Source organism: Salvelinus alpinus, chromosome 9 (assembly GCF_045679555.1).
Source record: "Salvelinus alpinus chromosome 9, SLU_Salpinus.1, whole genome shotgun sequence".
NCBI classification, from domain to species: domain Eukaryota; kingdom Metazoa; phylum Chordata; class Actinopteri; order Salmoniformes; family Salmonidae; genus Salvelinus; species Salvelinus alpinus.
The window spans coordinates 82,978,958-82,992,965 of NC_092094.1; the positions used below are offsets into that span (position 1 = coordinate 82,978,958).

Consider the following 14,008-nt stretch of genomic DNA (forward strand, 5'->3'; position numbering starts at 1 on the left):
TCTACAAATAATGGAAATCTATGGAAATCTTCACACACAGGCCCAGCCTTGGAGGACCGTTAGTGATTAGACACACGTTTCACATTGGGAGGAAGGGTGAAACTTCAGATTTCAAACTCTGTCTGCTCAGATATATGCTGTTTACTCTTCTTTAGTAAATTGGTTATTCCAGAATCATGATGGAATGAGTGAATCAGTTGAGCACAGTGGGAAAGGCACAAACCTGTGGTGAAAGGTATTTGATAGATCACAATAATAACGCCGTACAACTTAAAGCTTCATTCAATCAGAAAACAATGTGGTTTGTTTCCCCTGACAAATTGTGAAAAGGGGCCTACATTTTATAACTGTCTACTCATATTTCCTAGATGTTTATGTACAATATCTGTTGAAAATGTCTAACATCAGTTAAAATGTCATGTTAGTGAGAATGGAACAAACAAACTGGTGTTTAAAACACCACTAGGAAAATGTACTGATTGAATCATCTTATTTGACCATACTGTTAGTTAAGAATGTTAGTGTAAAACAAGGCGTCAGACTTTGTAGCTAGCATCAATAAATCCTGTTTTTCCAAGTAACTCTGTGTCAGTCTTTTTCTCCAGAAGCAGCAGGCACTTGGCGGGCCATCTCAGACTCCCTTATGTAAGAGTATTATGTAATGGTATATTGACTCAGAAGGCCCCTATGCCACTGTGTTCCTGTCCTTTGACTCTCTACCCAGTATATTGCAGAGACCCTGTTGTGTGCTGAGGTGCACAGGAAAAAGTTGTCCACAGAATAGACTGGGATCGGATGTAGGGGGACTGGTTGAATTGCTGTGAATTTGTATCTTGGCAGAGACACAGCAGGTTTGTGGTTAAAGGTCAGAAATTATTCTTGCTCTATCTTGAATACAGGGACTTTTGTTTTATTGCATGTCCTTGTACGATTGATTTTATTCTTCACTATACATTTGTTCAATGGATGGTGAACGTTTCATTTCTGTGCTCATTTTGTGAACTCCCTGAGAGGAATGTGCCCTTTCACTTGGCAAGATAAAAGCAAGCAGTTTGGGTGTAATGGAATCTTTGATCTTTCAGACACTTTTTGAAATCCTGAATGCCACTCCCAGTCCATGTTAGTAAAGTTACTGTTTGCTGTGATAGGCTGACAGTTCCTCATGGCCTATAGGAAGTAGAGAGGGTCACCCTACTGTTTCACTTTTCTCAAATGAACACAGTGGAATTCAACTTGTTATTCCTCATCAGATTGCATGGCTATGGAAACTATTAAAGGAGTAGTTCACTATTTTACAACTTTATGTTAGATGGTCCCTCACCCTGAAAGTATGGGTCAAGAGAGACTAATCCAAGCTAACTTAAGCCACCACACGCTAACAATCAATGGAAGTGATGGGGGTATGTGAGCATGTTTCTTTTAATGTCCAAATCACATTTTAGTAACATCAAACCAAATATGGAGTTGATTTGAATTGATTTCAGGTGAATTGGACATTATGTTTTTTAAACATGCTCACATGCCCCAATCACTTACATTGATCGTTAGCTTGTGGTGGCTAAGGTTAGCTGAAGTTTGTAGTAGGTGTTTAAAAAAAACTGAAACCTGGATTACAGTTTCTCTTGACCCATAGACTACTTTCAGGGTGAGGAACCATCCAACATCAAGTTGTAAAATAGTAAACTACTCCTGTAACTGGCCCTGCTTTGGGTTATGATGATATAGCACAGGGTGTTGTAGCTCCATTGTATCTTCCAGGTCATGACCTTCCTGGGACCTTCAAGCTAACATAAATAAAGGTTAAATAAAAAATATTCTAACAAACCTAACGAAATGACAATCTAAGCGCTGGGCGGTAGTGCTATAGGTTCGGGGGTGTTCCAGAAATATTTTTGCTATTTTCACAAGCACAATTATCAGCGTTGGTGCAAAAGGGCTGGATTTTGATGAATTAAAAACAAGTGGGTGTGTCGAGGCTTGGCCCCTCACTGGCCAATCAAAAAGTGTTGGCTAAATATGTGGTTGATTCAAGTTGTGTATTCACAGTCTTTTATGTATTGCCTTGGAATCAACTCCAATTCCAATGTTAGTCTGTTATAGTTTGTTAAACAGCTTACAGAAACAAAAGAACAAAATGTAGACCAATCCCAGCTTTGCTAAATATGTTAACTTGAACCTGTTTGCAGTCCACATTGTTCTAAATAATGACATGGCTTCAATGTGGAAATATATACATAGAATTCACACTGATGTAGGGGCTAGGCCCACTGTAATTGCATTATGGCTGAGCATGGACATGTCAAATGTCGTCAATAAGAAAGATAAAATTCACTAAAAAGAGAGTGAATAATTCTAAACAAAATGAAACAACAACTTGTTTTAAATAGGCTCCATGTATAAATACACTTACAGGCACCATAATTGCTCCCCATGAACATATATTAAAACAACGCAGACTATGGAGGGTTTCAGGCACATCCAATCTTTTTACAGTAGCTGGACAAAGATCCAATATGAAGAGAAAAAGAATGTCACCTTTATACTGCTCCCAAATAGGCCTATGATCTATGAACATAATCGGAACCATTTTACAGGTCAGATCGCCTTTATACATCTCCAGAAATTGCATTGCAAGCGCGACACGGATGTTATCATCATAATACCAGAAAGTTGAATCATTCTAATAAGTTTGGTTGTAATAAAAGAAACCAAAAACAAACAACAATGTTTTTTAAACAACAACAACAATACATGTTAAATGTAATGATATCATAAAATCGCCAGGATAAAAAGACACATTGCTGTTGAACAAGCCTTCGTTATAGTAGGCCCAAGGATTAGACTTCCGGCGCCGACAGAGATGGCCGCCTCGCTTCGCGTTCCTAGGAAACTATGCAGTATTTTGTTTTTTTATGTGTTATTCCTTACATTGGTACCCCAGGTAATCTTAGGTTTCATTACATACAGTCGGGAGGAACTACTGAATATAAGAGCAACGTCAACTCACCATCGTTACAACCAGGAATATGACTCTCCCGAAGCGGATCCTGTGTTTTGCCTTCCACCCAGTACAATGGATCTGATCCCAGCCGGTGACCCTAAACAACGACGCCGTAAAAGGGGCAAACGAAGCGGTCTCCTGGTCAGGCACATCGCGCTCCACTCCCTAGCATACTACTCGCCAATGTCCAAACTCTTGACAACAAGGTTGATGAAATCCGAGCAAGGGTAACATTCCAGAGAGACATCAGAGATTGTAACGTTCTTTGCTTCACGGAAACATGGCTCACTCGAGAGACGCTAACGGAGTCGGTGCATCCAGCTGGTTTCTTCACGCATCGCGCCGACAGAAACAAACATCTTTCTGGTAAGAAGAGGGGCGGGGGTGTCTGCCTTATGATTAACGAGACGTGGTGTGATCATAACAACATACAGGAACTCAAGTCATTCTGTTCACCTGATTTAGAATTCCTCACAATCAAATGTCGACCGCATTATCTACCAAGGGAATTCTCTTCGATTATAATCACAGCCGTATATATTCCCCCCCCAAGCAGACACATCGATGGCCCTGAACGAACTTTATCTGACTTTATGTAAACTGGAAACCACACACCCTGAGGCTGCATTCATCGTAGCTGGGGATTTTAACAAGGCTAATCTGAAAACAAAACTCCCTAAATTCTATCAGCATATCGATTGTGCTACCAGGGCTGGTAAAACCTTGGATCATTGTTATACTAACTTCCGCGACGCATATAAGGCCCTCCCCCGCCCTCCTTTCGGAAAAGCTGACCACGACTCCATTTTGTTGCTTCCAGCCTACAAACAGAAACTAAAACAGCCAGCTCCCGCGCTCAGGTCTGTTCAACGCTGGTCCGACCAATCGGATTCCACGCTTCAAGACTGCTTCGATCACGTGGATTGGGATATGTTCCGCATTACGTCCAACAACAACATTGACGAATACGCCGATTCGGTGAGCGAGTTCATTAGAAAGTGCATTGACGATGTCGTACCCACAGCAACGATTAAAACATTCCCAAACCAGAAACCGTGGATTGATGGCAGCATTCGCGTGAAACTGAAAGCGCGAACCACTGCTTTTAACCAGGGCAAGGTGACCGGAAACATGACCGAATACAAACAGTGTAGCTATTCCCTCCGCAAGGCAATCAAACAAGCTAAGTGCCAGTATAGAGACAAAGTAGAGTCGCAATTCAACAGCTCAGACACAAGAGGTATGTGGCAGGGTCTACAGTCAATCACGGATTACAAAAAGAAAACCAGCCCCGTCGCGGACCAGGATGTCTTGCTCCCAGACAGACTAAATAACTTTTTTGCACGCTTTGAGGACAATACAGTGCCACTGACACGGCCCGCTACCAAAACCTGCGGGCTCTCTTTCACTGCAGCCGGGGTGAGTAAAACATTTAAACGTGTTAACCCTCGCAAGGCTGCAGGCCCAGACGGCATTCCCAGCCGCGTCCTCAGAGCATGCGCAGACCAGCTGGCTGGTGTGTTTAAGGACATATTCAATCAATCCTTATCCCAGTCTGCTGTTCCCACATGCTTCAAGAGGGCCACCATTGTTCCTGTTCCCAAGAAAGCTAAGGTAACTGAGCTAAACGACTACCGCCCCGTAACACTCACTTCCGTCATCATGAAGTGCTTTGAGAGACTAGTCAAGGACCATATCACCTCCACCCTACCTGACACCCTAGACCCACTCCAATTTGCTTACCGACCCAATAGGTCCACAGACGACTCAATCGCAACCACACTGCACACTGCCCTAACCCATCTGGACAAGAGGAATACCTATGTGAGAATGCTGTTCATCGACTACAGCTCAGCATTTAACACCATAGTACCCTCCAAACTCGTCATCAAGCTCGAGACCCTGGGTCTCGACCCCGCCCTGTGCAACTGGGTCCTGGACTTCCTGACGGGTTGCCCCCAGGTGGTGAGGGTAGGTAACAACATCTCCACCCCGCTGATCCTCAACACTGGGGCCCCACAAGGGTGCGTTCTGAGCCCTCTCCTGTACTCCCTGTTCACCCATGACTGCGTGGCCATGCACGCCTCCAACTCAATCATCAAGTTTGCGGACGACACTACAGTGGTAGGCTTGATTACCAACAACGACGAGACGGCCTACAGGGAGGAGGTGAGGGCCCTCGGAGTGTGGTGTCAGGAAAATAACCTCACACTCAACGTCAACAAAACAAAGGAGATGATTGTGGACTTCAGGAAACAGCAGAGGGAGCACCCCCCTATCCACATCGACGGGACAGTAGTGGAGAAGGTGGAAAGTTTTAAGTTCCTCGGTGTACACATCACGGACAAACTGAATTGGTCCACCCACACAGACAGCGTTGTGAAGAAGGCGCAGCAGCGCCTCTTCAACCTCAGGAGGCTGAAGAAATTCGGCTTGTCACCAAAAGCACTCACAAACTTCTACAGATGCACAATCGAGAGCATCCTGTCGGGCTGTATCACCGCCTGGTACGGCAACTGCTCCGCCCACAACCATAAGGCTCTCCAGAGGGTAGTGAGGTCTGCACAACGCATCACCGGGGGCAAACTACCTGCCCTCCAGGACACCTACACCACCCGATGTCACAGGAAGGCCATAAAGATCATCAAGGACAACAACCACCCGAGCCACTGCCTGTTCACCCCGCTATCATCCAGAAGGCGAGGTCAGTACAGGTGCATCAAAGCAGGGACCGAGAAACTGAAAAACAGCTTCTATCTCAAGGCCATCAGACTGTTAAACAGCCACCACTAACATTTAGTGGCCGCTGCCAACATACTGACTCAACTCCAGCCACTTTAATAATGGGAATTGATGGAAATTATGTAAAAATGTATCACTAGCCACTTTAAACAATGCCACTTAATATAATGTTTACATACCCTACATTACTCATCTCATATGTATATGTATATACTGTACTCTATATCATCTACTGCATCTTGCCATCTTTATGTAATACATGTATCACTAGCCACTTTAAACTATGCCACTTTATGTTTACATACCCTACATTACTCATCTCATATGTATAGACTGTACACTATACCATCTACTGCATCTTGCCTATGCCGTTCTGTACCATCACTCATTCATATATCTTTATGTACATATTCTTTATCCCTCTACACTTGTGTGTATAAGGTAGTAGTTGTGGAATTGTTAGGTTAGATTACTTGTTGGTTATTACTGCATTGTCGGAACTAGAAGCACAAGCATTTCGCTACACTCGCATTAACATCTGCTAACCATGTGTATGTGACAAATAACATTTGATTTGATTTGATTTGAAGGAAGGGCTATGGTTTTTAACATATGAAACGGAAAACAAGCAATTTTTACAAGTTACAGAAAACTTCAGAATCTCTTGTTTCATGATGGGTTTGGATACGTGGTCTAAGTCCAAAACGGGACCTGCATGGCTAAAATACTGTGGGTCTGCCTACAATGCATAGATAAAAAGTGAATTTCAGCTCACTGTTTTACTGTTATCCAACTTTATATTTTAATTAATAAAGCTTTGGCGATTAAGATTTATTTCCAAGCAGTATCAGGAGACGAACCATTTATCGACAATTTTGACTACTTCGCGATTGTATTGGGCAGACAAAAAAGCCTTCATTGAGAGGAGGGAAGGCTATGCTTGATTTTTAATAAAATTAAATAAAAATGGAAAAACCATTCGTTTTTATGTTTCTACATAGGAAGTATACAGGCACTAAAATTATATTAAGCCACTCTTGTTCCATGCGCATATGGGCTGTGTGCATCACGTCTCTATAGGCTGCGTTTTCGCTGTCAAAATTCATGCCATATCCAACTGCGTTACCGCTAAAAACGTAAATATTGCTATCAGCGCTGCCTGAAATGAGCAGTCACCAGCAGGGGACAGTGCATGGGGAACACAAAACCACAACTAAATACCCTCTCCAGTAGAATATTACCTTAGAAGCCCCTGCTATGGCATGGAAGTTGAGAAGGCAACATTCAATCCAGGCTCTAGGCCTCAGACTCCCCCCCGGACTGTGTGAGAGGCTGCGAGGCATACATAGCCTGCAGAGCGCTCCTCTGTGTATGTGTCACTCTGAGGGCTCATCACTGTAATCCCCAGCTGGATTGATGACCTCAGGGGGAACGGTGGGGAAATAGTGCAGCTAATTACTCTCCTGTCTGACATGACACTGCCACTGTGCGCCGAGAGGAATCCCTCTGAGGCCACTGCCCTGTCAGTACCGTGAGGAGTCTGAAGTGGCCAGAGTGGGCCCTGTCAATCACCCCAATGAAGAATAAGGTGTTGAAACACCCATTAATGTCTACTTAACAGACAGGTGTCATGTTGTGCCTTGTCATAACACTCTTATGGTATAAAACGGTTTCTAGTGGACAGCACAGGGCCCATTTAGCAAAAGGTGAGTACCCTGTCAGATGCAGGCAGCACAGCTTCAATACTAAATCACAAACACCACAGGGCCTTTGGTTTCTTTTAACCACTACAATTTTCCACTATGTGGGGAGAGAGAAGTGGAGCAGTTGGCCCTCCAGCTAACTGCTGCTGTCTACACATGCCTGCTTTAGCTGGAGTCCTCTGGTTCCCTGTGAGGCAGCGGGCCCTCCAGCTAACTGCTGTTGTCTACACATGCCTGCTTTAGCTGGAGTCCTCTGGTTCCCTGTGAGGCAGCGGGCCCTCCAGCTAACTGCTGCTGTCTACACATGCCTGCTTTAGCTGGAGTCCTCTGGTTCCCTGTGAGGCAGTTAAGGGGTTGTTGTAACTCCTAACAGTATGGTGTCCATTAAAACTGTTTATCGGGTCATTCCTATCTAGATGGCTTTAAAATTGGAGACTTACGAGGCTCCTCATGTTACCCTGTATTACTGTGTAAACCATACAGTGCCCTTTAGATGGGGAATGCTCAGATCTGAAAATGAGATAAAGTGAGGTTTTATACCTGACACCACAGCAGTGGACCATTCACCTCCACATCGCCCTGTGCTCTACTACAGTAATGCACAATCTGAGTGTGACAGGTATCAACAGCCTCATTGTCCTGTTTGTAAGGGTTTTCCCCATTAAATGTTATCCCTGATGCCTTAATCCCTGTGTGAGAACATAACCTCAAATGATTGTGCAGGAGACAGAGAGACTGCCTGGCATGGAGAAACCGGGACAGGGAGAAGGCATAACAGGCTGGGCATTATTCTTAATGGCAGAATCCTGCATTCTGTGAACACACTGGTCAGCTGTGCCAACCTTAGATAGGTGCCAGCCATGCTGTTTGTCTTACTGATGTCCGTATTACAGTGAGTCTGACACAGCCCTAAGAAGAGTAGCAGTAGAATGAATGGGAGAGTTGTTGAGACCCAGCCTGGGTTGGGTCCAGCAATTTGGATGGACATCTGGAGCAGCAGCTGTGTTGTTGATTCACTTCTTTAATGATTTTTGACTGTAGCTTTACCAGTGTGACTAAAATGACTATTCCAGTAAACATACCATGTTGCTTTGACAGTCTGTTGATGGTAGTGTCTGTCTTCAGAATTGACTGTACATTTTGCTCCTTTGGAAAGGGACATCAGGCATAGACTACTCTTACTGGAAATGAGCAGGCTGTTAATGTCACGATCGTTGAAATGGGTAGACCAAGGTGCAGCGTGAGTAGAGTTCCACATATTTTTTATAAACCGAAACTCAGCAAAACAAAACAAACAAGCACAAAACGAAACGTGAAGCTACTGTTGTGCACTCAGAACACTAAATGTAGACAAGATCCCACAAAAGGGAAATGGCTACCTAAATATGATCCCCAATCAGAGACAACGATAAACAGCTGTCTCTGATTGGGAACCATATCAGGCCAACATAGACATACAAAAAACCCTAGATGACCCACCCTAGACACTATCACGCCCCAACCAACACAGAGAAAAAACAGCTTACTATGGTCAGGGCGTGACAGTACCCCCCCCCCCCCCCAAAGGTGCGGACTCCGACCGCAAAACCTGACTCAATAGGGGAGGGTCCGGGTGGGCATCTAGGATGGATGACGCAGGGCGTCGGGGGCGGCTCCGGTGCGGGGCGCATCGCCGGAAGCTCCGGACCGTGGGTCGTCGCTGGAGGTACCGGACAGCGGATCGTCGCCGGAGGCTCCGGACCGTGGAATGTCGCCGGAGGCTCCGGACCGTGGATCGTCGCCGGAGGAACCGGACCGTAGATCGTTGCAGGAGGCTCTGAACTGAGAACCCCTGCTGAACCCCTTTTTGAATCCAAGATGGCGTAGCAGTCAGATGTCCTTTGTCCTCGTCCTGTCCCGTGTATATATTTTTTATATATTTTTCTTCACATTTCTTTTTATATATATATTTTTTCTTCTTAAAAACTCAACTTCAAAACACTCTCCTGCAACCTACCTCACCAAATGTGGTGCGGATCTGCTTTTTTTCTCCTCAAAGGTATTATTCACCTCGTATCCGAAATCTACAACAGAAGCTAGCCAGTAGTTAGCCAGCTCACAAGCTAACGTGAGTAGTTCAGCTAACCACAGCTAGCGCTTATCAGCTATCCTTTAGCTCTGAAAACTATTGCCAGTTTTGTACAACGCGACTCAGACCAGAGCATACCAGACCTATTTTCTCTCCATATCCCCGGATTTTTACCGCAAGCTCTGGACATTTACACCTGGATCTTGCAGCTAACTAGCTGCTATCCGAGTGACTATTGGCTAACATCAATTCCGGAGCAAACACCAATTATCCCGGAGCTAGCCAGCTGAAGAGTTCCATCAGCCACTCCTGGGCTACAATCACCTATCCGGACCCGTTTTACTGCCGATGCGGAGCCCCGCCGGGCCTTCACGACTGGGATACCGACGTTATCTGCCCGAGGGAGTTATTCATCTAGCCAGAAGTTAGCCAGCTCACAAGCTAACGTGAGTAGTTCAGCTAACCACAGCTAGCGCTTATCAGCTATCCTTTAGCTCTGAAAACTATTGCCAGTTTTGTACAACGCGACTCAGACCAGAGCATACCAGACCTATTTTCTCTCCATATCCCCGGATTTTTACCGCAATCTCTGGACATTTACACCTGGATCTTGCAGCTAACTAGCTGCTATCCGAGTGACTATTGGCTAACATCAATTCCGGAGCAAACACCAATTATCCCGGAGCTAGCCAGCTGAAGAGTTCCATCAGCCACTCCTGGGCTACAATTACCTATCCGGACCCGTTTTACTGCCGATGCGGAGCCCCACCGGGCCTTCACGACTGGGATACCGACGTTATCTGCCCGAGGGAGTTATTCAACTGGCCCCTCCATCGCGACGTAACCTGAACGCACATATGCTAACTGCGGCCCGCTAATCGTTAGCTGTCTTGAGCATATCGGCTGCTATCTGAACAGGTCTATCGAACAATCTTACGCCGCGGGCTAGCTTAGTGGAGGCCTCACTGCTCCATCTACGGCTGCCCCCTGGACACTATGATCACTTGGCTACATAGCTGATGCTTGCTTGACTGTCCATTAATTCACGGTACTCCATTCCGTTTATTTGTGTTTTATCTGTCGGCTCTGTGCTTTAACTCAGGATCTGTGTGTAGTTAATCCGACCCTCTCTGCCTAGCCGTCGCCATTTTTACCTGCTGCTGCTGTGTTAACTGACTAGCTGCTGTTATCTCACCTGTTGTTTTAGCTAGCTCTCCCAATCAAGACCTGCAATCACTTTATGCCTTATTGTATGTCTCCCTCAAATATCAATATGCCTTGCATACTGTTGTTCAGGCTAGCTATCATTGTTTTGGTTTGCAATGGACCCCGTAGTTCCACTCTCCGTACCTCTGATACCCCCTTCGTCCCACCCCCCACACATGCGGTGACCTCACCCATTGAGACCAGCATGTCCAGAGATACAACCTCTCTTATCATCACCCAGTGCCTGGGCTTGCCTCCGCTGTACCCGTGCCCCACCATACCCCTGTCTGCACATTATGCCCAGAATCTATTCTACCACGCCCATAAATCTGCTCCTTTTATTCTTTGTCCCCAACGCTCTAGGCGACCAGTTTTGATAGCCTTTAGCCGCACCCTCATCCTACTACTCCTCTGTTCCTCGGGTGATGTGGAGGTAAACCCAGGCCCTGCATGTCCCCAGTCACCCTCATTTGTTGACTTCTGTGATCGAAAAAGCCTTGGCCTCATGCATGTCAACATCAGAAGCCTCCTCCCTAAGTTTGCCTTACTCACCGCTTTAGCACACTCTGCCAACCCTGATGTCCTTGCCGTGTCCGAATCCTGGCTTAGGAAGGCCACCAAAAATTCTGAGATTTCCATACCCAACTATAACACTTTCCGTCAAGATAGAACTGCCAAAGGGGGAGGAGTTGCAATCTACTGCAGAGATAGCCTGCAAAGTTCTGTCATACTTTCCAGGTCTATGCCCAAACAGTTCGAACTTCTAATTTTAAAAATTAATCTCTCCAGAAATAAGTCTCTCACTGTTGCCGCCTGCTACCGACCCCCCTCAGCTCCCAGCTGTGCCCTGGACACCATCTGTGAATTGATCGCTCCCCATCTAGCTTCAGAGTTTGTTCTGTTAGGTGACCTAAACTGGGATATGCTTAACACCCCGGCAGTCCTACAATCCAAGCTTGATGCCCTCAATCTCACACAAATCATCAAGGAACCCACCAGGTACAACCCTAAATCCGTAAACATGGGCACCCTAATAGACATTATCCTGACCAACCTGCCCTCCAAATACACCTCTGCTGTCTTCAATCAAGATCTCAGTGATCACTGCCTCATTGCCTGTATCCGCCACGGGTCCGCGGTCAAACGACCACCCCTCATCACTGTCAAACGCTCCCTAAAACACTTCTGCGAGCAGGCCTTTCTAATCGACCTGGCCCGGGTTCCCTGGAAGGATATTGACCTCATCCCGTCAGTTGAGGATGCCTGGTCATTCTTTAAATGTTACTTCCTCACCATATTAGACAAGCATGCTCCGTTCAAAAAATGCAGAACCAAGAACAGATATAGCCCCTGGTTCACTCCAGACCTGACTGCCCTCGACCAGCACAAAAACATCCTGTGGCGAACTGCAATAGCATCGAAGAGCCCCCGCGATATGCAACTGTTCAGGGAAGTCAGGAACCAATACACGCAGTCAGTCAGGAAAGCAAAGGCCAGCTTTTTCAAGCAGAAATTTGCATCCTGTAGCTCTAACTCCAAAAAGTTCTGGGATACTGTAAAGTCCATGGAGAACAAGAGCACCTCCTCCCAGCTGCCCACTGCACTGAGGCTAGGTAACACGGTCACCACCGATAAATCCGTGATAATCGAAGACTTCAACAAGCATTTCTCAATGGCTGGCCATGCCTTCCTCCTGGCGACTCCAACCTTGGCCAACAGCCCCGCCCCCTCCGCTGCTACTCGCCCAAGCCTCCCCAGCTTCTCCTTTACCCAAATCCAGATAGCAGATGTTCTGAAAGAGCTGGAAAACCTGGACCCATACAAATCAGCTGGGCTTGACAATCTGGACCCCCTATTTCTGAAACTGTCCGCCGCCATTGTCGCACCCCCTATCACCAGCCTGTTCAACCTCTCCTTCGTATCATCTGAGATCCCCAAGGATTGGAAAGCTGCCGCGGTCATCCCCCTCTTCAAAGGGGGAGACACCCTGGACCCAAACTGTTACAGACCTATATCCATCCTGCCCTGCCTATCTAAGGTCTTCGAAAGCCAAGTCAACAAACAGATCACTGACCATCTCGAATCCCACCGTACCTTCTCCGCTGTGCAATCCGGTTTCCGAGCCGGTCATGGGTGCACCTCAGCCACGCTCAAGGTACTAAACGATATCATAACCGCCATCGATAAAAGACATTACTGTGCAGCCGTCTTCATCGACCTGGCCAAGGCTTTCGACTCTGTCAATCACCATATTCTTATCGGCAGACTCAGTAGCCTCGGTTTTTCTAATGACTGCCTTGCCTGGTTCACCAACTACTTTGCAGACAGAGTTCAGTGTGTCAAATCGGAGGGCATGTTGTCCGGTCCTCTGGCAGTCTCTATGGGGGTACCACAGGGTTCAATTCTCGGGCCGACTCTTTTCTCTGTATATATCAATGATGTTGCTCTTGCTGTGGGCGATTCCCTGATCCACCTCTACGCAGACGACACCATTCTATATACTTCCGGCCCTTCCTTGGACACTGTACTATCTAACCTCCAAACGAGCTTCAATGCCATACAACACTCCTTCCGTGGCCTCCAACTGCTCTTAAACGCTAGTAAAACCAAATGCATGCTTTTCAACCGTTCGCTGCCTGCACCCGCACGCCCGACTAGCATCACCACCCTGGACGGTTCCGACCTAGAATATGTGGACATCTATAAGTACCTAGGTGTCTGGCTAGACTGCAAACTCTCCTTCCAGACTCATATCAAACATCTCCAATCCAAAATCAAAGCAAGAATCGGCTTTCTATTCCGCAACAAAGCCTCCTTCACTCACGCCGCCAAACTTACCCTAGTAAAACTGACTATCCTACCGATCCTCGACTTCGGCGATGTCATCTACAAAATAGCTTCCAATACTCTACTCAGCAAACTGGATGCAGTTTATCACAGTGCCATTCGTTTTGTTACTAAAGCACCTTATACGACCCACCACTGCGACCTGTATGCCCTAGTCGGCTGGCCCTCGCTACATGTTCGTCGTCAGACCCACTGGCTCCAGGTCATCTACAAGGCTATGCTAGGTAAAGTGCCGCCTTATCTCAGTTCACTGGTCACGATGGCTACACCCACCTGCAACACGCGCTCCAGCAGGTGTATCTCACTGATCATCCCTAAAGCCAAAACCTCATTTGGACGCCTTTCCTTCCAGTTCTCTGCTGCCTGCGACTGGAACGAATTGCAAAAATCTCTGAAGTTGGAGACTTTTATCTCCCTCAACAACTTTAAAAATCTGCTATC

At 46.3% G+C, this 14,008-nt stretch overlaps 1 protein-coding gene across 1 annotated transcript in view; it reads right to left on the minus strand.

Moving 5' to 3' along the window:
• Positions 1-14,008, minus strand: part of LOC139530774 (KATNB1-like protein 1) — a 75,029-nt gene that overhangs the window by 28,137 nt on the left and 32,884 nt on the right. The gene's annotated exons all lie outside the window — the stretch shown is intronic.